Genomic DNA, 27,296 nt, shown 5'->3' with positions numbered 1-27,296 from the left:
CCGGGTAATGCTATAATCAAACCATTAACTACAAATAGGGAACCGAACTTATATTATTAATGACTGAAATTCGCAAAGAAAACTGAAATAATATGAAATTTTTGAATTTAATAAAATCTGAAAAATTATGCAACTAGTCATGCAATTCAATTTCGGCCACATATTTATATCATCAATTATATTATCGAATATAAACTAAACTCGATGCAGCAAATCAAAAATTTTGATCCAAAATTCAAGAACTCGTACTATTAAATCAGAAAATTTCATAACACAACAGGCATCTCATTATTTCCTAACAATTACGAAATAAGGAAATACACGTATCTAGTCAAAAACAAAAATAACGAGTCAAAATTTTCTGAAATTTACAAGAACTTGACATGACACATTCGAATTTATATGAGTTATTCGGGCTCAGTTCGAACATCACAGCCCACCACCAGCTCACCGCAAATCACTGCAGGTGGCCGTAAAGTTTCGGTGGTGCCTAACTTGGGGTTTCCACTCGAAACTCCACCAATTTGAATAAACAGCAGCACAAACATGTTTAATATCAAGAATTTATCTCGAAACCACCAAACCCATTCATAAATTCGGAAAACTGAATTAAACAAAAAAAAGGGTTTAAAAAAACTTTCAAGAATTACACATGAATATATAAAAAGCTATAGAGGAAGCAAAACCACGCACACATGTGGTTTCTGATAGAAAAACGGGTAAGAAACAAGGAAGAAATCAAAGAGAGAAGTAATGAGTGAGATAGAGAAGAGAGAGATGAGAGTCGAAGGAGATGAGAACATGAGAGGAAGAAGAGCCGCCTGGGTTTTATAAGCCCTGGGGCAATTTTGTTATTTCGTAAATATTTTTTATTTGCTATTTTCTTATTTTAATATAATTGAGAATTCATTTAAAAAATACATATTAAATAGAAAAAAATAGATTTAAATACAAAATTAAATTTTAAAATAGAGTTTATGAAAATATATATCTCTAGGTATTTTCCAAATAATATTTGAGCGAGCGGTCTATTTTCTGCGAATTATGCAAGATAATGTATGCTAAGGAAAATAATTCTCACAAAATTATTTTAAAATACCAAAGCGTGATAATAAATCCAAATATTATTTTTAAAACGTCTCTATAAATATTTCAGAGATAATTAAATAAATTTTATGATTTAAACATACTCTGATTATTTTATAAAAATATTTAAAGGTCAAATAAACCTTATTATTTACATAATAAATCATTTAAAAATATTTAAAATCTCTAAAATCACAAGTTTAATCATATATGGTCAAATAAAATATATTGAAATATTCCAATCAAACAAGTTTTATATCTACAAAATTTTCTATTAAAACTCCATTTTAACTTCCCGTTTATAATTACCAACCACATAATAATAATTCAAATAACAATATGACTTTGCATATTATTATTTAAATGATCACAAAGGCACATAAGACTCTTCGCTTCACATACTTTATATATAATTACTTCAATTTTCTTTTCCTATAATATTACCAAATTCACTTTTCATGTAAACGACTTTAACGGGTCGCGTCTCATTTTACGGCCTGGCTGACATTATGACTCGATCATCAATCACATATCATATCTCAAGTCTTATATTGACTCTTAAAACTTAAATAATATATTCTTAAATATTAACTCTCTATTTCACATAAATTGCATAAAATCATATAATTATTATTTTAATCACATATTTTATTTAGCAAAAATCTCGGATGTTACATCATTCCCCCTTAAAAGGATTTTGTCCATAAAATCTCACCTGAATAAATAAATGTGGATACTTTTCAAGCATTTCGCTTTCAAGTTCCCAGATCGATTCTTCAACCCTAGGGTTTCTTCACAAGACTCTTACTAAGGGTACTATCTTATTTCTAAGCGTCTTCTATTTACGATCCAATATCTGAACTGCTTCTCAAGATAAGATAGACTTTGCTGAATTTCAACGAGTTCCAACCCTATCGCATCACTATCTTCTGGATTATACTTCTTTAACAATGACACATGGGAGACATTATGGGGATGCTGCATCTGTGGTGGTACAGCTAGCTCATACGCAACTAATCTGACTTGCTTTAATATATTGAACGATCCAACATATCTTTGACTCAATTTTACTTTCTTTCCAAATCTTAACAAACATCTCCTCGAGGATATCTTTATTAGCACTTTCTATCCAGGTGTAAATTCTACATCCTTTCGATTTTGATTTGCATACTTCTTTTGTCGATTTTGACCGCTATTAATATTTTCCGAATTAATTCCACTTTTTTCTTTGTTGTTGAACCAATTTTGGTACCAACAAATTGCGTTCACCAACTTCGTTTCAATATACAGGAGATCTGCATCTTCTTCCATACAACACTTCATATGGTGGAATAATAATTCTTGCGTGATAATTATTATTATACGAAAACTCTATCAATGGCAAATGATCATCCAAATTTCCTTCGAAGTTCAGTGCACAAACTCTTAACATGTCTACAATTATTTGAATAGTCCTTTCGCTTTTTCCATCAGTCAGTGGATGATAGGTGGTACTCATGTTCAATTTTTTGCCCAGATGTTCTTCAAATTAACACCAGAATCTCGAATTATATCTAGGATCTCCATCTGACACAATAGAAATTGGCACTCCATTTCGCACAATAATTCGTTCAAATATAACTTGACCAACTTTTCTAATGAGAACCTTTCATTAATTGGCAAGAAATGCGTGGACTTAGTCAATTGATCAATGATCACCCAAATTGCATCATGTTTAGCTTTCGTATTTGATAATCCTACTACAAAATCCATAGCGATGTGTTCCCATTTCCATTCATGGAAATCTAGTGGTTGGAGTAATCCACTCAGTCGTTGATGTTCTGCTTTGACTCTTTGAGACATATCATATTTACTTATCCATTCTGCAATCTCTTTCTTCATATTTGGCCACCAAAAGTTTTTCTTTAAGTCTTTATACATTTTTGTACTTTCAGGATGGATTGAAAACTGATAGGGATAAATAAATCCTGATTACATAATATTATAGTTTGGGCTGCAAGGCCCAATAAGAAGATGTATGACATTCAGACCAGAAAGGTTAACATATCGATCAGGCCTGATGGACCAGATCAGGCCTGATGGAAAAAAGAAAGCCCAAAAACCCTGATTATTTATTAATTTCGTAATTAATAAATAAGGGAGAAAAACAGCTATTAAGATAAGTCCTAGTGAGGATATAAATCCTTGTAGATTGGCCTCCAAGGAACCTCATGGGATAAGGAATCAGCTTCCTACTCCCTAGGACTCCTAAGTCTATCCTAATTCAGAGACTTGACCACCAAGTCTCCTATAACAAGTCCAATTCAAGGACTCCCAACATCTATATAAGGGGTCTCACCCCACAGACCAAGAACTACGTTTTTTGACTTGATCCTTGGCAATCAGCAAGGTACGTAGGCATCTTGTTAAGGCAGATTGAGTCACGAAACACAAGAGCAGTCAAATCGAGCCTCGAAGCTCACGTTCCTTAGTATTAAATACAACAATTATATATATTAGTTTTAATCCCATAACATTTGGCACCGTCTGTGGGACAGCACAACAACAACCGTGGCGAGAACACGGAGAACAATTAGAGCTCTAGAGGAAGGAACACCATCAGAGACAATCCAGGTGATTTCGTCAACCGTGAAGGTTCCTCCCCATTCAACTTATGCATCTACTCAGGGGGAAGCCCAGATAGGGGCAACTCAACCTCAGCCACAAGGGACAACTCCCCCGACTATTCAAGGTACGAATCCTCAAGTTCAACAAGTACATATACCTGTGAATTCTCGACCCGCTGGGTATGAATATTCAACTATTGTTACTACTAACCCCCCTTATGGGATGCCCCTTCACCCTGAGGTTGGAGGAAGTGGATATGCTGGGCGAAGCGAAGCACGAGGGCAGTCGCCCCCTATATACGAGGTTTGGCTCCTATCCCCGAGGATCGAGAATTTTCTGGTCCTTACACTGAGAGAGACTCTGAATCTTCGGATGATGAAGTGGCCCCGAGAAGGAGGCATCCTGGAAAAGAGCCAATGGCCGATAGAAGGCAACGCCCTCAAAGCACCCCAGGGTCGAATCCTTAAGAAGTGCAGGAAAGGATCAGGGCTCATGAGGCTGAAATCCAAATGCTGAGGCGTGATTTGGAGGCTCACCAGGCCACCAGACCCCAGATACCTCCTAGGGGGAGAAATCCTCCTCCTGTCATAGACCTGGATGGTCCGGTACGAAGAAGGGCTGTTGTCCCAAGAACTGATCCAAGCAATCTCCTTCCTCTTGGAGATCCTGATGATCCAACTCCACCCTTCACAGAAGAGATAATGAAGGCCCATATCTCAAGGAAGTTCAAGATGCCCACTATCAAAGCCTATGATGGCACGGGAGACCCCGCTAATCATGTTAGGACATTCTCTAATGCACTGCTGCTGCAACCCGTAAATGATGCTATAAAGTGTCGGGCCTTCCCTCAAACCCTGTCGGGTATGGCTCAAAGATGGTACAGTCGCCTGCCCCCAAACTCTATTGGATCATTCAGAGAATTAAGTCAGGCTTTTATTAAGCAATTCATCAGTGGAAGAGTCCATGAGAAAAGTTCAACATCTCTTATGAGTCTTGTGCAGGGAGCTAAGGAATCCTTGAGAGATTACCTGAATCGTTTCACAAAGGAGGCTTTAAAAGTCCCGGACGTTGATGATAAGGTAGCCATGATAGCACTGCAACAAGGAACTAGGGACGAGTTTTTTAAGATGTCCTTGGCCAAACGTCCCCCTGAAAGCATGTTGCAGCTCCAAGAGAGGGCGGGGAAGTATATCAAGGTTGAAGAAAGTATGAGGAAGACCGTAGTAAGTAATGAGCCCACTGGAGGCAAGAAGCGGAAAACTGATTTAGAATATATTGCAAAGGACAAATATCCTAGAACCGAACAAAACCCAGATTCAACCCCCAAGAAGGGAGGACCTGGGCAAAAGTTCACTGAATACGCTAAGCTGAATGCTCCTAGAAGTCAGATTTTGATGGAGATTGAGAAAGATAGATATATTCGCTGGCCTAAGCCCTTGAAGGCTGATCCCGCAAAGCTAGATAAGAGCAAGTATTGCAGGTTTCACAAGGATGTTGGCCATGACACCGATGAGTGTAGGCAATTGAAAGATGAAATTGAATTTTTGATTCGAAAAGGAAGATTGAACAAGTATACTGGAGATGGAGGGGACAGAAACAATAATGGAAGGAAGAACTTTGAAGATCGTAGGAGGGACCAAGACGATCAGGGGCGGAATCCCCAACCTAGAGGGCCGGTTATAAATGCAATTTTTGGAGGACCGCGACGCCCTCGAGGACCTGTGATAAACACGATCTTTGGAGGTCCAACTGCTGCTGGATTGTCCAAAAATTCCAGAAAGGCATATACTAGGGAGGTTATGCATATTGTTGGAGAAGCCCCGAAGAGGGCCAGGACAGAAGTAACATTGGCTTTTGATGATTCCGACCTAGAGGGTGTGAAGTTTCCCCATGACGACCCGCTGGTCATAACACCGATAATAGGAAATAGCCCGGTTAAGAGGGTCCTTGTGGATAATGGTGCTTCTGTGGATATCTTGCTCCACGACACCTTTCTAAGGATGGGGTATAACGACTTCCAGTTGACACCAACTGACATGCCGATATATGGATTTGCTGGAGTAGAATGTCCTGTGGAAGGGTAATCAAATTGCCGACCACCATAGGTACGGAACCAAGGCAAGCAACGCAGATGCTGGATTTCGTGGTGGTAAAGGCTAGTTCAACTTATAATGCTATCATGGGGAGAACAGGGATACATGCCTTCAAGGCAGTCCCCTCTTCCTACCATTCAGTCATGAAGTTTCCCACCCGAAACGGGATTGGAGAAGAGAGAGGAGATCAAAAAATGGCTAGAAGCTGTTATGTGGCCTCTTTGAGGGCAGATGGAGTCGGGGGGCAGGTTCTTTCTATTGAAGATATGGATGTCTGAGAAAATGACGAGAATAGAGGAAGGCTAGCAGAAGAATTGGTTTCGATTCCTTTAGACCCCGAGAATCCTGAGAGGATGACTTTCATTGGAGCCACATTAGAGGAGCCCCTTAGAGGGAACGTAGTGAAATTTTTGCAAGAAAATAGTGATGTGTTTGCATAGTCAGCAGCTGATATGCCAGGCATAGACCCGGAGTTAATTACTCACAAGCTAAACGTGGATCCAAGCCGGAAGACAGTGAAACAAAAGAAAAGAAATTTTGCCCCGGAAAGATAAGAGGTTATAAAACAGGAAGTAGAAAAGCTCTTAAAGGCTGGTTTCATTGAGGAGATCTAGTTTCCGGAGTGGTTAGCAAATCCTGTAATGGTAAGGAAGGCTAATGGAAAGTGGAGGATGTATATAGACTTTACTGATCTGAATGATGCATGCCCTAAAGACTATTTTCCGCTGCCAAGAATTGATACTTTGATTGATGCCACTGCTGGACATGAGATGCTGAGTTTCATGGATGGATTTAGCGGATATAACCAGATCAAAATGCATAAGGATGACATTCCAAAGGTATCATTCATCACTGACTTTGGTGTTTATTGTTATCTTGTTATGACGTTTGGTCTCAAGAATGCAGGAGCCACCTATCAAAGGTTGGTAAACAAAATTTTTAATGATCTTATTGGCAAGACTATGGAAGTCTATGTTGATGACATGTTAGTCAAGAGTCTAGTAAAGACTGATCATATAACCCATTTGAGGGAAGCTTTTGAGGTCCTGAGGTACCACAAGATGATGTTGAATCCTACGAAGTGTGCTTTCGGAGTAGGATCTGGAAAATTCTTGGGATTGATGGTCTCAAAGAGGGGAATTGAGGTTAACCCCGATAAAATAAAGGCGATCCTGGACATGGAACCACCAAAAACTGTCAAGGATGTTCAGAAGCTCACAGGAAGGGTTGCTGCGCTAGGACGATTTATCTCCAAGTCAGGAGACAAGTGCTTGTCATTCTTCAAGTCACTAAAGAACATCAAAGACTTTGTATGGAGTGAGGAAAACCAGAAGGCATTTGAAGAGTTAAAGAAGTATATGGCCCAGGCCCCGTTGTTGGTCAAGCCAGTTCTGAGTGAAGTTTTATTCTTGTACTTGGCTGTTTCAGAGAGCGCCTTGAGTGCGGTGTTGGTTAAGGAGGAACTGAAAGTCCAGAAACCCGTATACTATGTCAGTAAAATTTTGCATGGTGCTGAGTTGAATTATTCAGCTATTGAGAAATTTGCTTTAGCCTTGGTAATGGCTTCGAGAAAGCTGCGTCCTTATTTTCAGGCTCACCAGATTGAGGTGCTAACAAATCAGCCCCTGAGAAATATCATTCACAGTCCCAAGGCAAGTGGGAGATTGATTAAGTGGGCAATAGAGCTGGGAGAGTTCGATCTCAAGTATAAGCCACGTACGGCAATAAAAGCCCAGGCACTAACTGACTTCGTGGTGGAATGTACCATACCCAACCAAGAAGTCGGGGGGCAGGAAGATGCCATACCTCAAGTCAAGGGAGTCGATAATGGGGGCAAAGAGAAGGATGATAAAGAATATTGGGTTTTCTATTTTGATGGAGCATCAAAACCGAACTCCAGTGGAGCCGAATTAGTTTTGCAAAGCCCTGATGGGTTCTTAATTGAGTATGCTATGAAGCTAGACTTTCCAACCACAAACAATGAGGCAGAATATGAAGCCCTGATAGCTGGCCTTGGCCTAGCTGGAACACTTAGAGTCAAAAACTTAAAGGTCCGTGGAGACTCGAAGTTGGTCATATCCCAGGTAAAGGGAGAATTTGAGGCAAGGGATGAGACGATGGCTAAATATGTCCGCCTAGTAAGGGCTGTGATGACCCAATTTAATGAATGTCATGTTGAGCACATTCCAAGGGAAGAAAATGCTAAGGCAGATGCGTTATCAAAGTTTGCTTCATCTGAGATTGAAGAAAGTTCAGGAAGTGTGTACTTCCGTGTTTTGAAGACACGAAGCATAGATGTTAAGCTTGTGGCTCCCATAGGCCTGGGGACGTCATGGATTGATCCCATCAAGGCTCACATTCAGACCGGTTGGTTGCTAAGCGATGCAACTGAAGCACGGAAGTTAACTATTCGAGCCCTAAGGTACTCTTTGATAGATGGGATTCTGTATAAAAGATCTTTCGTGGTTCCTTACTTAAGGTGTCTCAGGCCCGATGATGCACGCTTGGCTCTTGAGGAAGTGCATGAAGGTATTTGTGGGCAACACTTGGGGGGCAGGGCCTTGGCTCATAAGATAACCCGTTTAGGCTTCTATTGGCCAAAAATGATGGCTGATGCCAAAGAATATGTGAAGAAGTGTGATCACTGTCAGAAGCATGCACCAGTTGTTAGACAGCCCCCCGAGATGCTGACCTCTGTCAACTCGCCTATTCCCTTTGCTATGTGGGGGATGGATATTCTAGGGCCTTTCCCTATGGCCACGGCACAAAGGAAGTTTCTGATTGTAGCCATTGATTATTTCACCAAGTGGATTGAAGCCAAGCCCTTGGCCAAAATCACTACTAAGCAGGTTGCACAATTCCGGTGGGAAAACATTATTTGCCGATATGGAATTCCCCGTATCCTCGTCACTGACAATGGAACACAATTCAACAATGAGGAATTCAAGAAGTATTGTGAAGAAAATGAAATTGAGTTACGGTTCACCTCTGTGGCTCACCCGCAAGCCAATGGGCAAGCGGAGGTAGCAAATCGGATAATACTGGATGGACTAAAGAAGAGGATCGAGAAGTCAAGAAATAATTGGGTGGATAAAATACTTCCAATATTATGGGCCTACAGGACTACCTGTAGAGTCACGACAGGAGCAACTCCCTTCATGTTGGCATATGGGGCAGAAGTAGTTGTTCCAGTAGAGATATCACATTCCTCTCCAAGGATTCAGGCTTTCAATGCAGAAGAAAATGAAGAAGGGCAGAGGTTAGCCCTGGATTTAATCGATGAATTGCGAGACAAGGCACATGCAAAGATAGTAGAATATCAGAAAAAGGCTTCATTCTACTATAACCTAAGGGTTAAAGAGAGGTTTTTCAAACAAGGTGACCTAGTCTTGAGAAAGATAGAAGCTTCTGGTGTCGGACAAAAAGGAAAGCTTGCCCCGAATTGGGAAGGGCCGTACAAAGTCAAGAGCGTTCAGGGTAGAGGAACCTACAAACTGGAAACTATGGATGGTTTTGAAGTCCCGAGAACCTGGCATTCACAAAACCTGAAGGTTTACTATGTGTAAGATAGTCGAAGTACGATTCTTGCTTGTCATTATGACAAGCAGGTTTAAAAGCACCTTGAAGCTTTGCTTGCGTAGGACTTTATATTCTATTAGAGTTTACATTGTCAAGTTATTATTGATTAGGGTCGAACCCATGCTATGTAAGGTTTTGGAAAACCAGACTTCGTATTAAAGAGTTTGAAATTATTTCAATCTAAGGATGCTTAAAGTTTAAGTGCATATTAAGTATTGTAAAGAAGAAAGAGGCAAATAAGGAAAACAGCATATCTAATATAGCCCCGAAGGGTAACAACTTCTGACAAACTAAATTCACATATTGTCTCGAAAAAAAGATATACAAAAAAAAACTTAGGCCTTGGAAGTCTGAGATTCTTCGGAACCACTATCCGAGGTCTCCTCGGACGTCTCAGTGGTCCCTTCAGAAGTCCCTGCAGAGGTTCCGTCAGAACTGCCTTCAGATGCTTTGGAGGATGCGGGAGATACTGGATTCTGAGGCGCAGCCCTTGGAGGCTCTTCGACCCTTATCTTCTTCGCAGCAGGTGCAGGATCTTCTTCGGATGAAGCCTCCTCCTCCCAAGAACTGAACTCCAGTTCTTTCCTCTTGTGGCCTGGGCTCCCTGAAGGGTCGTCTTTGATCATATCAGCTAGCTTGTTAGTAACACCCCCAAGCTCCGGAACTCGCACAGGGAAAGGGAAGGAGGACTGCTCTAGGACTTCCGGAAATTCATCTTGGATGGCCTCCACAGCAGCATCCCAGCCCTCCTTATAGCTAACTGGGTGTAGGAGGGCATCGTGCTCCACCATCAAGTCCTTGAACTCCTGGGTGTCCATCCAGCCATCAAAGGCTTTAGCCTTCTGCGCCTTCAGAATAACATTTTCGGCCCGGGCTGTTTCCAGGTCAGAAGTGGAAGAGGCCAGTTGAGCTTCAAGGGCCTCTATTCTTTGGTTGGCCTCCTTCAACTTCTTGTTAGCATCTTCCAGGCCAACCTTCCAAGCCTTAGCTTGGTGAATTGCCCCTTGGAAATGGGCGTTAGCCTGCAAGAGAAGCAGCAAAAGTATGAGAAAAGAAACATGAAAAGGCAAGTATGAAGGGCATAGGTAAAGGACGTGCCGTCGCCAAAGCCTGGGCTCCAAAAAGCTCATTCCCCTCTAAGTCCTGTTGAAGGACAAAGTCTTGATAGTCCACCGGGGAGATGGAATGCTTAGACCATTCCTTGGACAGCGCCGTGCTGCCCACGATTGAATCCTTGCCCCGGATCCCCCAAGCAGGTTGAAAATAAGCCCCTGGCCTCTGCTTGGTGCGCAAAACTTGGCTGGGGCCTTCCTCGCTTGGCTCCGTTGCCTGGAGGAGGAACTCAAGGAAGCGGTCACCAAGGCGAGGGTCTTTAAACACCTTCCCAGCCCTCTTCATCCTGGTTGTCTCCAGGTCCTTAGGCTTGGTAGCCTCCTCAATCTTCTCAGCCACTGCAACAAACGAAGTCAGTTGAAAAATCAATGGAATAGAAAATGAAGGAAATAAAAAGGAGGTAAGAAAGGGAACTTACTTTTCTTATGAACGGGCGAGAGGCCGCGTTCTACCAGGACGGTCTCCCGGATAAGGTCCCAAGAATGGGAAGTCCCATTGTCTTGCGTAAGGAGGTTGAAAGCTCTAGCCTCCTCCTCAGACAAAGTTATATCATTTGGGCTCCCATCCACGGCCAGCCCAAAGGACGATCGAAACAGGGAGCCCCAATCTCCACCTTCCCAAACAATGAACAAAAAATCTTTCTTCCACCCCAAGTTGTTGTCGGGGATGGACTTCCCATTCACGATATGGGGAATAGTGGGGCGCTGGTTTAGAGAAACCCAACCCGGACTTTTATCAGGGCTGTTCTTGAACTGGAAAATCTTTCTGAAGACAGCAACAGAAGTGGGGACATTGTGCTTGGCGCATTGCGACAGATAGCACAGAATGAGCCTCCAAGAATTAGGGGGGAGTTGGGAAGGGCTGATGCCCACATCAGCCAGTAACAAAGGAATGAATGGATGAAAAGGGAGTCTGATACCTGCCCTTAGAGTATCCCTATAGACGCATAGCGCGTCCTTTTTCCACTAACAGGCCTTGTCGGCCGGACCTGCAAGAACCAGCTTAAAAGGTTCCTTGATTTTGAAGCAGCTGCTCAACTTTTCCAGCTCCTTGGGGTCCCGTAAGGCACTAATATGATCGTGCACATCCAGATGCGCATCAGACGGGTACTCGTCCCCTCGAGTGTTGATCATGTCGATTAAAGAAGTGTACCTCGATCGGATAGGGAACTCGTTGGACTTTCTAGCCACGTTCATCTTGGCCAAGTGAGTCATTTTCTTGTCAGCCATCTGCAAAAAGGACACATACAGGATACCTTAAAAGGGCACACAATAAAATAAATAGACACGAAAAGTAAAGGGAGGGATTTTACCTGAAGAAGCGCTCCTAAAAAAGGCTCTGAGCTCCGACTTGCTGTTATTGCTCTGAGAATCTTAGCAGGAGGAGAAAGAAGAAAACTTAGAAATGAGAAGGTGAGAAGTAGTAGCCTCTCCTCAGTCCTTTATATAAGAGGAAAAGGAAGTTGAAGGGACAAAAGCCCATTAAGGACAAGGGCCCATGGGAAAAAGCCCAAAAAAAGGGAATATTCCAGAATATTCCTAGGAATTCTAGAGGATTCTGAACAGGGAATATTAAGCCCAGATCAATGTTAAGCCCAGTAAGATTTGGAAAAAGCCCAATAAAAGAGGCTTAGTAAGTTTTGGAAAAGCCCAATAAAAGAGGCCCAGTAAGATTTGGAAAAACTCAATAAGGCCCAATAAAGAAGGCCAGGCCCAAATCCAATTAGGATTTGGAAAATACAATACCTTAAATTAAAGCCAAATAAAAAAGTCTAGTGGAAGTCCAGGATTCAGGTCGAAATCCAGGTCGTGAATCCTGCTCGAAAACTTTCGAGCAGGCACCCGAAAATAACGGGTAAAAAAGACCAGGATTCAGGTCGAAATCCAGGTCGTGAATCCTGCCCGAAATTTTTCGACTAGACAAACGAAAACAATGGAAAAAATAGGACTGAATTGAGGTCGAAACTTCGACCAGGAATGAGGTCGAATAAACCAAGCATCTTTTAACAATGAGGATTAAAAACCCAGATCAAAATTCGACTAGGATCCTAGTCGAATTCCAGGTCGTGGATCCTAGTCCAAATCCTTCGACCAGGAAGCAAGAGAGCCAAAGAATCTTCGAACAGGATTCAGGTCGAAATATCGACAAGAATCCTAGTCGACATCCTAGTCGACATCCTAGTCGATAGGCTCAAGACCAGAAGCTAAAAAGTGGGGGAATTTTTGACTTAGATCCAGGTCGAAATTTCGACTAGGATCCTGGTCGAATTCCAGGTCGTGGATCCTAGTCGAATTCCTTCGACCAGGATGGCAAGGCTGATCCCTATCTCGACTAGGATCCAGGTCGAAATTTCGACTAGGATCCTGGTCGAAAAAGGGGTGGAAATCTGAAAAATCCAGAAATTCAGGATAAATCCCAGAAAATTAGGGAAAAATCCCAGAAAATTAGGGAAAAATCTAGAAATTGAGGATAAATCCCAGAAAATTAGGGGAAAATCCCAGAAAATTAGGGAAAAATCCAGAAATTAAGGATAAATCCCGGAAAATTAAGGAAAAATCCCAGAAAATTAGGGGAAAATCCCAGAAAATTAGGGGAAAATCCCAGAAAATTAAGGGAAAAATCCAGAAAATTAAGGATAAATCCCGGAATTAAGGGAAAAATTCGTGGAAATTAAGATAATTCCTGAATAAAAGGAAAAATCATTGTAAACGTGTAGGTCGCTCCACACTTTACGCAAAAATGAAACCCTGTAAGGGAATGAATCGACTTAACTTCTGCGAAACCTAATCAATGTTTCCCAAAAGTTGGGGGGCAAATGATAGGGATAAATAAATCCTGATTACATAATATTATTGTTTGGGCTGCAAGGCCCAATAAAAAGATGTATGACATTCAGACCAGAAAGGTTAACATATCGATCAGGCCTGATGGACCAGATCAGGACTGATGGAATAAAGAAGGCCCAAAAACCCTGATTATTTATTAATTTCGTAATTAATAAATAAGGGAGAAAAATAGCTATTAAGATAAGTCCTAGTGAGGATATAAATCCTTGTAGATTGGCCTCCAAGGAATCTCATGGGATAAGGAATCAGCTTCCTACTCCCTAGGACTCCTAAGTCTATCCTAATTCAGAGACTTGACCACTAAGTCTCCTATAACAAGTCCAATTCAAGGACTCCCAACATCTATATAAGGGGTCTCACCCCACAGACCAAGAACTACATTTTTTTGACTTGATCCTTGACAATCAGCACGGTACGTAGGCATCTTGTTAAGGCAGATTGAGTCACGAAACACAAGAGCAGTCAAATCGAGCCTCGAAGCTCACGTTCCTTAGTATTAAATACAACAATTATATATATTAGTTTTAATCCCATAACAAAAACCTTGAACTATACGCTTCAGATAGAATCTCATTTTTCAGTTCTGTGACGTTAGGAATCCAAATACGTGAACACAATCTATATATAACTTTATTATTCTTTTGCACCCTGACTTCTTCACTAGACAAGTTGTCTTTTTCATGATCCATTAATTTCTCTTGAGAGCGTCGAATCTTTTCTGGTATTTCAGGTTAAAACGTCTATGCGTAGACCATTTCATTCACTGACTTGGGTACTCGTACCTTAATTTCCATTTTTATAAATTCTTCTACCAATTCTGCTGAGGTGATTAACATGTTTAATCTTTCCTTGCGACTTAACACATCTGCCTCAATGTTTTCCTTTCCAGGATTGTATTTTATATACAGTCATAATCCTTGATTAGTTCCAATCATCCTCTTTGCCTGATGTTCAAAAAAATTTAGTAAAGATGTACTTTATACTCTTGTATTTAGTATAGATCTCACACTTTTCACTGTATAAATAATATCTCCAAATTTTATGTACAAACACAATCGCGGACAATTCCAAATCATGAATATGGTACTTTTGCTCGTGAGGCTTTAGATGGCGAGAAGCATATGCTATCACTTTCCATGTTACATCAATGCGCATTCTAAAACTTTATGTAAAGCGTCACTGTAAATTATAAAATAACCTTTATCATCCGGTAGAACCAATACTGGTGCGGAAACCAGTCTTTCTTTAACTCTTAAAAACTTTCTTCATACTTATATGTCCATATGAATTTCTTATTTTTTCTTGTCAACTTGGTTAATGAAACTGCTATGCTTGAGAAATCTTGCACAAATCTTCGGTAATAGCCAGCCAATCCTAGAAAATTTCTTATCTATGTTGGAGTTTTAGATCTTTATTAATTCATCACAGCTTCAATCTTTGTGGGATCCACTTGAATGCCTTCACTACTAACTACATGTCCAAGAAACTGAACTTCTTTCAACCAGAATTCGTATTTCAAAAATTTGGCGTATAACGTCTCATTTCTTAAAACTTCCGAAGCGATTCTTAAATATTCTACATGTTCCATTTCTGATTTGAAGTAAATCAAAATATATCAATAAACACAGTCACAAACTTATCCAAATACTTCTTGAAAACTCGAATCATGAGGTCCATGAAAGCGGCAGGTGCATTCGTTAGTCCAAACGCCATTACCAAAAATTCATAATGTCCATACCTTGTCCAAAATGCCGTTTTGGGTATATCTTCTGCCTTGATCTTTAACTGATGGTAACCTGACCTCAAGTCAATTTTAGAAAAACATGTAACTCCTTTCAGCTAATCAAATAAATCATCAATTCACGGTAGAGGATACTTATCCTTAACAGTTAACTTATTGAGTTCGCGATAATCGACACACAATCTCAAACTTCCGTCCTTTTTAACAAATAACACTGGTGCGCCCCAAGGTGATACGTTCGGTCGGATAACTCCTTTATCTAGTAGCTCTTGCAGTTCCATTGCTAATTATTTTATCTCAACGGGTGCCATTTGATATAGGGATTTTGAATCTAGTTTCGTGGCTGGTGCTAAATCAATAGTAAACTCAATCTTCTGATTCAGGGGTAGTCCGGGTAATTCATCAGGAAATACATCAGGAAATTCATTAACGACATCCCCAATTATGGGTGGTTCTTTTCTAACATCTATTATGTGAGATAAATAAGCTTTGCATCCTTGCCTTAATAGTCTCTTCGTTTGAATCTCCGTTAGAAATTTCTTTTTTTGCCTTTATCCTTTAAACACCACTTATTCGTTGTCTTTTGACTTTAGCTTTACCTTCTTATTCTTACATTCGATCCGAGCATCATGATCGGCTAACTAATTTATTCTTAATATAACTTCAAATTCTCCTAACTTGAAAGGTATCAAGTCGGCATAAAAATGACAGTCTTCTACTATGACATCACAATTAGGAAAAATTCTATTGACAATAACGTTATCCTGATTCACCAGTTCGATAGCCTAATTAGATTCTAAAGGGTAGGGATCACATTTTAATATATCAACAAAATTATCAGAGATAAAAAAGATCTAGTAGTTCCATAATCCATTAACACTTTGGCCTCTACAGAATTTATAGCAAGCGTACGTACAACCACATACGTGTCATGAACTGCATCTTTCATTGTCATATTAAAAGTTCATGCCCTTGGTTGAACTAGTGGTGCTGATGGAGGAGGTGGTCCAGTAATCCTAAGAACATTAGCTCTCTGCACAGGTTTTTTATAATTCCTCTCCATATGACCAACTTTCCCACACTTAAAACAAGTCACATCTAACCTTCCCGCAGTACTTGTGCATTCTGATGAATAATGGCCCATTTTGATTGCACTTGAAACAAGTAACATTGAGCTTATTGCATCTCCCGGGTGCCTATTTTCACAAATTTTACATTCTTGAATTGGAGGCATATTATCTCTCACTGGATGACCTGTTTTCTAAAAACAATTCCTTTGATTACAATTTCCAAGCTTGAACTTCTAGAACTTCTGACTTTGATTCCCAATATTTCTTCCAAACTTTCCTCTAAACTTTGAAATTCTATGATCTTGGTCTGAATCTTCTATTTTCCTTTTCTTCCCTTTATTGTCCTTTTTAGTTGCCTCCATTTCTCCTTCAACAATCATTGCCTTTTGTACAATAGCAGCATAAGTTCGCAGCTCAAAAATAACCACTTGACTTTAAATCCACGGCTTAAGTCCTTGCTGAAACCTTTTCTCCTATTTTGCCGTATCTATTTATTCTGGTACAAATCTCGCTAACTTAGAAAAATTTACTTCATATTCTGATACTGACATATTCTCTTGCTTCAATTCCAGAAACCTTAATTCCAACTGATCTTGCATATAAATTGGAAAATATTTCTCTAAAAATAACTTTGTAAACTTTTGCCATGTAATCTCTCCCTCTTCCTGCAATGCTTTGGTAGATTCCCACCAGTAACTTGCTTCATTATTAAATAATAACTTGCATACTCAGCCTTTTTCTCATCCTTTACCTCAACTAGCGCAACAGCCTTCTTTATTTCTTTTAGCCAAGACTTTCCTTTAATAGGGTTTGTGGTTTTTACAAACTTTGGGGGATGGACAGACTGAAAGGTTTTGAAATTACCAGTTCTGGGTGTTAGGGATTGCTGCTAAGCAAATGCAGATGTTTGTTGTTGTAGGAGTATGTAGGTTATTTTGATTCTGGTCTTGATTCTGGTTTTGATTTTATTTTTCTTGTGGGTTGATTGGTGGGGTTGGCATTTTACTACTTTTGATAAGCAATTTATTTAGCAATAAGATAGCATGTCATTCACACATAGACAAGACATTGTCTCAAAAGTTTATAAAATTCTCTTTTAAAATTTTAACCTTTTGTATATGAAATCTTATTATACTTTGCTCGTCGGGTAAGGTTCTCACATGACAAGAGATTGGGGTATTTTATTGCAAAGGTATTAAAATAGAGCTATTGTACAAAAATGTTAGATAAACAAGCTATGTAAATAGTTGGGAAGTTTTATAGGATAACGTCGAATACTCAAAGGTACGTAGATAGATAGTTCAAAGGTACAACAACAAGAAGTTCTGAAAATAAAGTACAACAATAAGAATAAGGTTAAATAAGGGAAAACTGGAAAACATCCCCTATCTACACCTAACTTTTGACTATCTGCTAGTACTACAAGAACTAATATATACTAGAAATAAACTACAATATAATGGGAAACCCAGCATCTGACCAAGTCATCGTAAGCCTGCCGGCGCTGAAAATAATAACAACCATAACTACGGGCTCCACAAGTTATCGCGTCTACGACCAACTAACATCTCGGATCTAAATTTCATGATTAAGGATCTCCCTCAACACTGAAAGCATCAACCTCAAAAGCTTATGAACTATGTGGGCCTTAGCAGTAGCATCACTAGAAGAAGGTCCTTCATCAAGGCGTCGGCACGCAATTTGCTCAACCATCCTAATACGAACACGCCACCCTAGATCTGAAACCATCATCCTCAGTTGGGACTCATAAGCCATCATATCCAAAAGGACTCTCAACTCAGTTATGCAAGCAAATAAAAAGTCACATTATCGGGCTAAATCAACACTAACATGGGGATGCATATGCAAAGTAGTGGCCCTAACAAGAACTGGAGGCTCAATAGAGGAAGCTGGGGAATGTGCCTTAACAAGTGTGGGCTCAGGTGGTGGCACTATATGTAAAAAATGCATAAGGGTAGTAGTGGGGGTGGAGGGGTAGCAATAGGATAAACCGGAGGGCTAAGAGGATGGGTCAAATGAACAACACTACCATTCGTACCGCTATCCGGATCGTGAGATCAAACATCAAACACGCTACCAAGAAACAACATTAGGGTTATCTTAAGTCTAAAGCTGACTCAACTTCCTAATATGACTTAACTCTCAAGACTAATACCGATAGTCTTAAATACACTATATATGAGTCGAACACTCTCGTTTACTTTCAAAATTAACCTAGAACCTTTTATCCTAACTTGTCTCACAGACCAAGTCATGTTGCTCAGATACCAACTTGTGACGCCCTCATACTCGGAAGTAGGAATGAGGATCCATGACACCTTTATAATCGTCAAACCATACAATAATAAAAAATATAATAAACCCCAAATAGCTACAAGGATCGATATTGGATAAAGTATGAGACAAGATTACAACTACCAACTAGAAAGATAAATATTATTACAACACTTTTTAGAATTTAAAGATTATAATTCCGACTTAGAATTGCTAGATAACCTAGTTGTATCCGAACACAAGAGATTATATCACTAAAATCTACCACCGGTTCCTCACACCAATCTTCTACATGATCTGGCAACTGAAACCTAACGGTACGAAAAGGACCGTTATAAACACTCCTACGAGCGGTGCGCCAAAGTCTGGCCATCTTCTTGCTTAACTGCCAAGGTTAGATCAACATAAAACAATATGAGCTAAAAGGCTCAGCAAGTAACTATAAGAAAAATTCTAATTATTAAAACTTGGCAGTATCACAACAGTCTTATGATTAAATCTCTGGTTTAGAGTTTTAAGGGTTCAAGATCAAGGTTCTGGAAGGAATAAGTAATTGGGTTGAATAGATCTTATAAAGCGGTTTTTTTCAAAATTCAGAATATCTCAAGATCACTTTTGAAAGTCTACTCATAATGATTTATTGAAATAGTGCTTAAGGCACGAACAAAATCTTAAGTTTCATTTCTATAAATTTAATAATGTTTGATTAAATTATCCATCTTTTAAACATAATACGGGTGATTAGCTCGTACCGACCTTCATTCCGGTCATAAGGTACCTAAGGCACTATATTGATCTTTAATATTGGACTAGCCCCGCTAGCCACTTATGAAAATATCCAATCTTTAGGAATTTAGTGAATGCCTTTAAGTTGGAAAAGTGAAAGTATTTCTAAAATTGCATTCCATTTTAAAAAAATTACCGACCTTTGAAAGTATAGGAAAGAAATGTGAGCTAAAGAGAGATCAAGGTAAGCAGGGTTATTAACTACGTATATAAAATAAATCTAATATCAAAGCAGGGATGTCAACAAGCATATGTATTATCAATATGGGAATCTTAATAAGCATAGGTATTAACAATGAACATGAAATGTCGAAAGGTATAGGGTGTATGAATATCCAAAAGGAAACAGGTTAATCAAAAGTATATTTGTTGTGCAAGACATGCCTATACAATAACAAGACTAAGTCACATTGACAACCCTAAACTTAAGTTGTTTGACAATTTACTTTGTATTTTGTATTGTATTTCTTGAGTCTGTAAAATAGTTAGAAGATTAGACCGGGGGATTTTTCTGTAAACAGATTCAAGCTAAGGAGTAAACTCTGGAAGAAGATCAAGCCATGATCATGCCTCAGAGAAAAGTTTAGAAGCTTGGAGTTGAATAAAACTTTTATATGAGAAATGTTCTAAGTCAACATATCGACAAGTCACAAATCAAGTTATATCGAGAAGTCCACAATGACTTATCGAGAGGTCCAAAATGGCTTATAGAGAAGTATCAGAGATATCGATAAGTCAAATGAAGATGTAGAGAACTCAGAGATATCGATATGTCAAATGAAGATTTGAAGAATTGGAGATATCGACAAGTCAATTTCTCATATAGAGATCTCAGAGATATCGATAAGTCAAAATGTGTATATAAAGATCTCAGACATATCGACAAGTCATTTTTTACATGTAGAGATCTTAGACATATCGACAAGTCATTTCATATGCAAGGATTTAGAGACCTCGAAAAGTCAAGTATACTTATAGAGAACTCAGAGATCTCGATAAGTCATTATAATTATCAAGATATCACTTCTCTATAGAACAAACTGGAGATCTCGACATACTTCTCAAATACATAATGTAGACAAGTTCAAGATTCAAGAATATCAGTCAACAAAAGATCTATTCACTAGATTGAAAAGTCTATAAAGTAGCTAGAAGAATACAAGATCAAGGGCCAAGATTAACTGGACAAAGGGTGGTCACAGACCTGCAAGATTCTGCACAGATTTGCTAAGCTAGAAATGGAAATAGAAAAAGGTTACTTTAGAAAGTAGTTTAGTACATTTTAGTGCAAGTCTTGTAAACCCGTGCTGCTAATCTATAAAGCATGCATGGTCCTTAGTTCACAAGAAATAAACCAATCTAAATTTTCTTTTATTTTCTCAAGATAGAAGATGGGTTCTTATTTTCTTAAGAATGAAGAATTTGTAGCAAGACCAACTTAATTAATACAAATTAAATGAGTTTTGAAAATACTGTGCTTGTTGATTTTTTCTGTCAACACATTATCTCTATAATATTTTAACTGCTTTTTTCACCTATAATCCAAACAAGTTTAAAAGGGCTAAATATCCAAGAAATACATTCACCCCCCTCTGTGTTGCATTCAATATCTAACAAGTGGTATTAGAGAAAAATATGAACGTAAATAAATAAAGATCTTGGAATAATGAGTGCACAAAAGATAAGCAGTATCAAGATACCATCCTTTGATAAAATCAACTATACACTTTGGAAGAAAAGGATGATTCTGTTCATAAGGATGGCCAACCCTATGTACATCCAGATTCTCAAGAATGGCTCTTTTATTCCCGTGGAAAGGGTTGATGAATCTACTAATGGAGATATGGTTATTCCTGATCATTTTTCCCTTAAAGTCCCCTCAAAATACACAGAGCCTGAAATGGAAAAGGTTTCTCTGGATAGTGGCCTGCAACTAATACTGATAGAATCACTTGACAACGTTATGTACAATAATATTTTCAACTGTGACACAGCCAAACAGATTTCGGAGAAGATTGAAATTCTGTGTGAGGGTATAGAGGAAGTAAGATCTAATCAAAGGAGAATACTGGTGTCTCGGTATGAGGGTTTTATGGCCAAGCCTAAAGAAGGAATTACTGGAGTTTTTGACAGATTTAACAAATTGATAAATGACTAGCAACTTCATGATAAATATTATGAAGCTGAGGAGGTTAACCTAAATTTTTTGCTAGCCCTTCCTGACCATCTTGAATAGAAGATATAAGCTATTAGAGAAGGAAGAGACTTGAGCAGAATGATACTGGAAGTATTGTATGGGATCTTGAAAATATATGAGTTTGAGATGTTACAAAGGATGTCATTGAAGGCAAACCAAGGAAATATGGTTGATGGATCCAGTGCCTTAGTGGTCAATGACAGTGAAGTAAGTGAAGATAAACAAGAGCAAGGGACCTCAGAAACAAGTTGTTTTAGAGCTGGAGGAAGATAAATACTACACCCTTGATGAGCTAGATGATGTCGATCAATCAATGACTTACATGGCTAGAAAATTCTCTAACATCATGGTTAAGAAGCTAAAGTTTTTCAAAAACAAGGGATAGTCCTCAAACAACAACTTGAAATCAAACAATCAGTTCAACTCAGCTAGCAAAGGTGGCCACAAAAATGGATCTGTTGACAGATTAAAAATAAGGTGCTTTAACTGTGATGAGTTAGGCCACTTTGCAATTGAGTGCAAGAAGCCAAAGAAAGTGAAGAAGGATAATGTCTATCTGGAATTGGTAGCAAAGTATGAAGGTCTCTTGAAGAAACAACAGGGAAAGGCTTACATAGTTGAAGGCAAGAGTTGGGATGACATTGATAAAGATGATGAAAATGAAGAATTTGGGAATTATGCATTCATGGCTCTTGAGAAAAGAGAATCATCCTCATCAAAATCAGAGGTACCAACTCTAACTACCATTGATTTAAATACAAGCTAATGTAAAGAAACTGTTGAAAAGATGAATGTATAGATGTTTTATATCCACACAAGCATGATGGCAGCTACTGAGGAAGTTAGTAGTCTGTCAAAGATACATGAGAAGTTTGAGATTGAAAAGCAAGAATTGGAGCTGCAACTTGTTGAGCTTGAAACTGTCAAGCAAGAAAATGAATATTTGAAAACCAAGCTCAAGTGTGCAAGTGAAATTGAAGCTGTGTTGAGGGAAAATTGGAGAAGAATGAGGTGAAATTAAAGTCTTTCAGAAATTCATCTCAGTTGGTTGGACAATACCTTGAGAAGAACAAACCATGTGCTAATATAGCTATTGGTTTGGACCATGATGCCTTGAACAGTAATTGTTAGGAATATGTGTATTAGTTTGATGATAAGTTAAACAAAACACTTAAGTAGAAATCTAGTGTTAGTAGCCTCAAAAGATAAGACCATTTTGGCTATCCGTTGAAGGAGTAGCTTTACTTAGAAATAAGTTTAGTATAGTAGCACATTTCATTCTCTGTATTTAAGTTGTAATTCTTAGATGTTGTGGAAAATTATCAGTCATGTTGACTACTAGTGGATATGCAAATAGGAGGGCTAATTGTAAATATTTCATGCCTTGTAATTTTGTATAAGTGAAGTAGTATCAACTGATATTAAAGGCCTTCAACGGATGAGAAACAAAGCTTCAACGGATGTCTCTAAAGCTTCAATGGATAACATCCATCAACGGATGAGTGCTTCAACGGATAAAGCTTCAACTGATAATGCATCAACGGATAAAGCTTCAATGGATAAAGTCATCAACGGATGAAAGCTTCAACGGATGCTTAGTTCAATAGCAGTTGATAGTGACAATTCATAAGCTGACAGAGGCACATGGGTTGACAGAGACAAACTGGAATGTGGCAGCCTCTAGGAGGAATCAAGAAAATGTAGCATTTCCATTCTGGTGCAAACAAGGAAGTATTCAAAGATTCACAGCTAAACCTAAATTGCATTGGATATAGAAATGAAGAAGAAACATGTGAAGAATCTTTTAAATGTATTTTACAGTTTTGTCTTCAGTTGTAGACTTGGTGATATATAAACCAAGTTGCACCTAGTAATTAGATGGTAAATTTTCCAGAGCTGTTTAGAAAAATCCAGAGAGAAAATCATCTAGTTTGTACTAGGACGCAGCAGTGATTTAATCTTTTGAATCACAGATTTTTTGAAATAACACATCTCTGGTGGAACAACAAATCCACCAGAAATTTTTTTAAGTTCTTTGTGTTCTTTACATTTGTGTTTGAATATACATCTGTAGGTATTAGCTTCAAGCAATTCACACACATTTGCTCACTAAGACACTTAGCCCTAGAAACTGCTCAAAACTTGAAAAAGTTTTGAGATTTACATTCAACCCCCCTTCTGTAAATCTCATTGTTAGTCCACTGGGAATAACAATTGGTATCAGAGCAAGCTCTTAACATACAAAGAGTTTAAAGATCTATTCTTCTAACATCATGAGTAAGAAGGATATTGGTGTAAAGATTCCAATCCTGGAAAGAGATAACTATCTTCACTGGAAAGTGAAGATGCATTTACATCTTCTCTCTCAAGATGAAAGCTACATCAACTGCATTGAAAATGGTCCTCACATCCCTCACATGGTGGCTATGCTATTGCAACAGTTGTTGTTGGACAGTCTATTCCCAAGCCAAAAGCCAAATGGACTGTTGAAGATATTGAAGAGGTTCACAAGGACAAGAAAGCCATGAACATTCTGTTTAATGGCCTAGATCAAGATATGTTTGACAATGTCATTAACAGCCAAACTGCTAAGGAAATTTGGGATACCGTGCAACTTATTTGTGAAGGTACTAAGCAAGTTAGAGAAAATAAAATGCAGCTTCTCATTCAATAGTATGAATATTCTCATTTTGAAGAAGGAGAATCATTGAATGATACCTTCAACAGATTTTAGAAACTGTTGAATGGATTGAAGCTGTATGGCAGAGTCTACCAAGTCCAGGACTCCAATTTAAGATTTCTGAGGTCTCTACCAAAGGAATTCTCTAAGAAATTCTCAAGATTATAAGGACTTCACACTTGAAAGATTATATGGAATTTTGAAGACCTATGAACTTGAGATGGAGCAAGATGAGCTGTTGGAAAAGGAAAAGAGAAAAGGAGGATCAGTTGCACTTGTAGCTGACAATGAGAAGATTGAAGCCAGGAATGAGGAAAAGACAATGCCAAGTCTCAAAATTGGCACAAGCAAATCAGAATCAAGCAAGGGAAATAAGCAAGTAGCTGAGGATGAAGACAATTCCAGTCAAGATGACTACGATGATGTTGATGAACATCTGGCTTTTCTGTCCAGGAGGTTTGTAAAGATGAAATTCAGGAAAAATACAAAATTCACTAAGTCAAACAAAAACATGGTGGACAAATCTAAGTTCAAATGTTATAACTGTGGCATTATGGACACTTTGTAAATGAGTGCAGGAAGCCAACCTCTGATAGAAAGAAATTTGAGCAAGTTGATTACAAAAAGAAGTATTTTGATTTACTCAAACAAAAGGAAAGAGCTTTTCTGAATCAAGATGATTGGGCAGCAGATGGAGTCAATGAAGATGATGATATGGAATATGTCAACCTAGCCCTGATGGCTAATTCTGATGAAAATGAAACTAGTTCATCAAGCAACCAGGTAATTACTACTGACCTCTCTCAGCTTTCTAAAATTGAATGCAATGAAGCCATAAATGATATGTCCAATGAATTATATCATTTGCGTGTTTCCCTTAAATCACTAGCTAAAGAAAACACAAGAATCAAAGAGAATAATATGTTTTTAAGTGATAGGAATGTTGTGTTAGAGGATCAGGTAATTGAGCTTGAAAAGATTAAAATTAAATGCTTGACTGTTGAGAGTGAACTAGAAGAAGCTGTTAAGAAAGTAGAAATTCTTTCTAAACAGTTAGAAAGTGAGCAAGAGGTAATCAAGGCCTGGAAAATATCTAGGGATGTTAGTGCTCAGATTGTCAAGGTTCAGGGAATTGAATCATTCTGTGAGAATGCCTGGAAGAAAAACAAAAAGGAGTTAGAATTAATTGATGGATTGTCAACGGATGTGGAATCAATGGATGATGAAAGTTATCCGTTGAAGGAAGAAAAAAAGCATCCGTTGAAGGCTCATCAATTAAAACAGGCAAGTGATTGTAAAAAGAAAAATCTCAATAAGAAGGGTGGTTCAACTTTCAAGAACTTTGTCAAAGAAGGAGCTAGCACATCCAAAGATGCCAGTAAGGTGAATATAGGACACATGACTTTAGATCAGTTGAAAAATAGGCTTAAATTGGTTGAGGATAAAAAGGAAACTAAAAGAAAATCTAATAGAAATGGGAAGGTAGGGATTAATAAACACAACAATTACACACCTGATAAGTATGCTCCTAGAAAAAGCTGTGTGCATTGTAAAAGTGTTAATCATCTATCTGATAACTGCAAATCTGTTAAGAATGCTCCCATGCCTTTAACTCCCTCCATACCTAACATGTCTATGTCACCTCTGCATGTTATGCCTGTTATGTCTCATCAGAATCCTCATGCATATTTTGCAAACATGTCATATGTTAATAATCCTTATTTTACTGCATTTAGTATGCCTCAGATGCCATACAACATGCCTATGTGGAATAATATGTTTGCACAATCCATGCCTTATCAAATTCAACCAAATGTGCTAAATAATTCTGTGACTAACCCTACACTTCAACCAACTACATCTGAGACCAAGGTTGACCCAAAGTTACCTAAGTCAAAAGATGCAGGAGGAATGAAGTCTAGGAAAAAGACTAACAAGGCCGGACCCAAGGAAACTTGGGTACCAAAATCAACTTGATTGATTTTGTTGTGTGCAGGGAAAAAGAAGGAATCTATGGTAATTAGACAGTGGTTGTTCAAGACACATGACAGGAGATTTCACCCTGCTCACAGAGTTCAAGGAGAGAGCTGGCCCTAGCATAACCTTTGGAGATGACAGCAAAGGGTTCACTCTGGGATATGGCTTGATTTCAAAAGAAAATGTCATCATTGATGAAGTTGCATTAGTTGATGGTCTCGAACACAATCTATTGAGCATCAGTCAACTATGTGATAGAGGGAATACCGTTTCCTTCAATTTTGAAGCCTGTGTTGTCACAAGTAAGAAGGACAACAAAGTGGTTCTAACTGGAGTTAGAAAAGGGAATGTTGTAATAACCTCAATTTTTGGAAATTTTTGAAACCCTTATGAATAGTGATTTTGCAGATTATGCTGAATGAGAAAACTTTTCATGCCACACTATGTAGGGGTTCTGTTATTGATCTTCTGGGATATTATTAGTACTCTATGTGGTATATAAGTGTATGTAAAGATCGTCAGAATCCAATTCCGAACACTTTGATTTTCCCGGAAATCCACTAGATACGGAAAGAATTGAGTATAAGGTAACAGAATAAAAAGGATTTAAATTAAAGGATTATAAGAGAGGATCATAAAAGGAATATAATGTATTGAGAAAGGTTAAGGAAACCCAAGAAATAAGATCCCGGGTATGATCCCTCAAACGAGAAACGAGAACGAAAGTTAAGCGAACCGTATAACAGATCAGCGGTCATTAGGCAAACAATTAGGAAGTTAATCAAGGAGGTTAGGGATGATGAGGTCATCCAACCAATAAGAAGAGGGAAAGTAAGGGATGATGACATCATAAGCATGACATAAGCATGACATAAGGGGAAGGAGATGTGGTTGATTTAAAACCACACAAAGTTCAATGTTAGAAAGGTAATTAACCAAAAACAAAACAAAAAACAACCAAGCTAAGCCAAACAAATCAAAAAACACAAAATCATTTCATTCTCTTCATCTTGCTCTCGGCTTTTCTTCTTTTCCAAAGGAAGAAAAATCAAAATCCTAGTTCCAAGCATTGTTAAATCACAAGGTAATTATCTAAGGTTCCTTGTACATAGATATGGATATCCTATAAGTTTAAGCTTCTAATTCCTTCACAATCTCTTCCAATAAATCAAGGAAGAAGATGGTGAATAGTAACCTTCAAGAAATAACTTTGTTTTTCTTGATTT

Source organism: Apium graveolens, chromosome 4 (genome assembly GCF_009905375.1).
Source record: "Apium graveolens cultivar Ventura chromosome 4, ASM990537v1, whole genome shotgun sequence".
Lineage (NCBI taxonomy): Eukaryota > Viridiplantae > Streptophyta > Magnoliopsida > Apiales > Apiaceae > Apium > Apium graveolens.
This window is presented reverse-complemented; position numbering follows the sequence as displayed.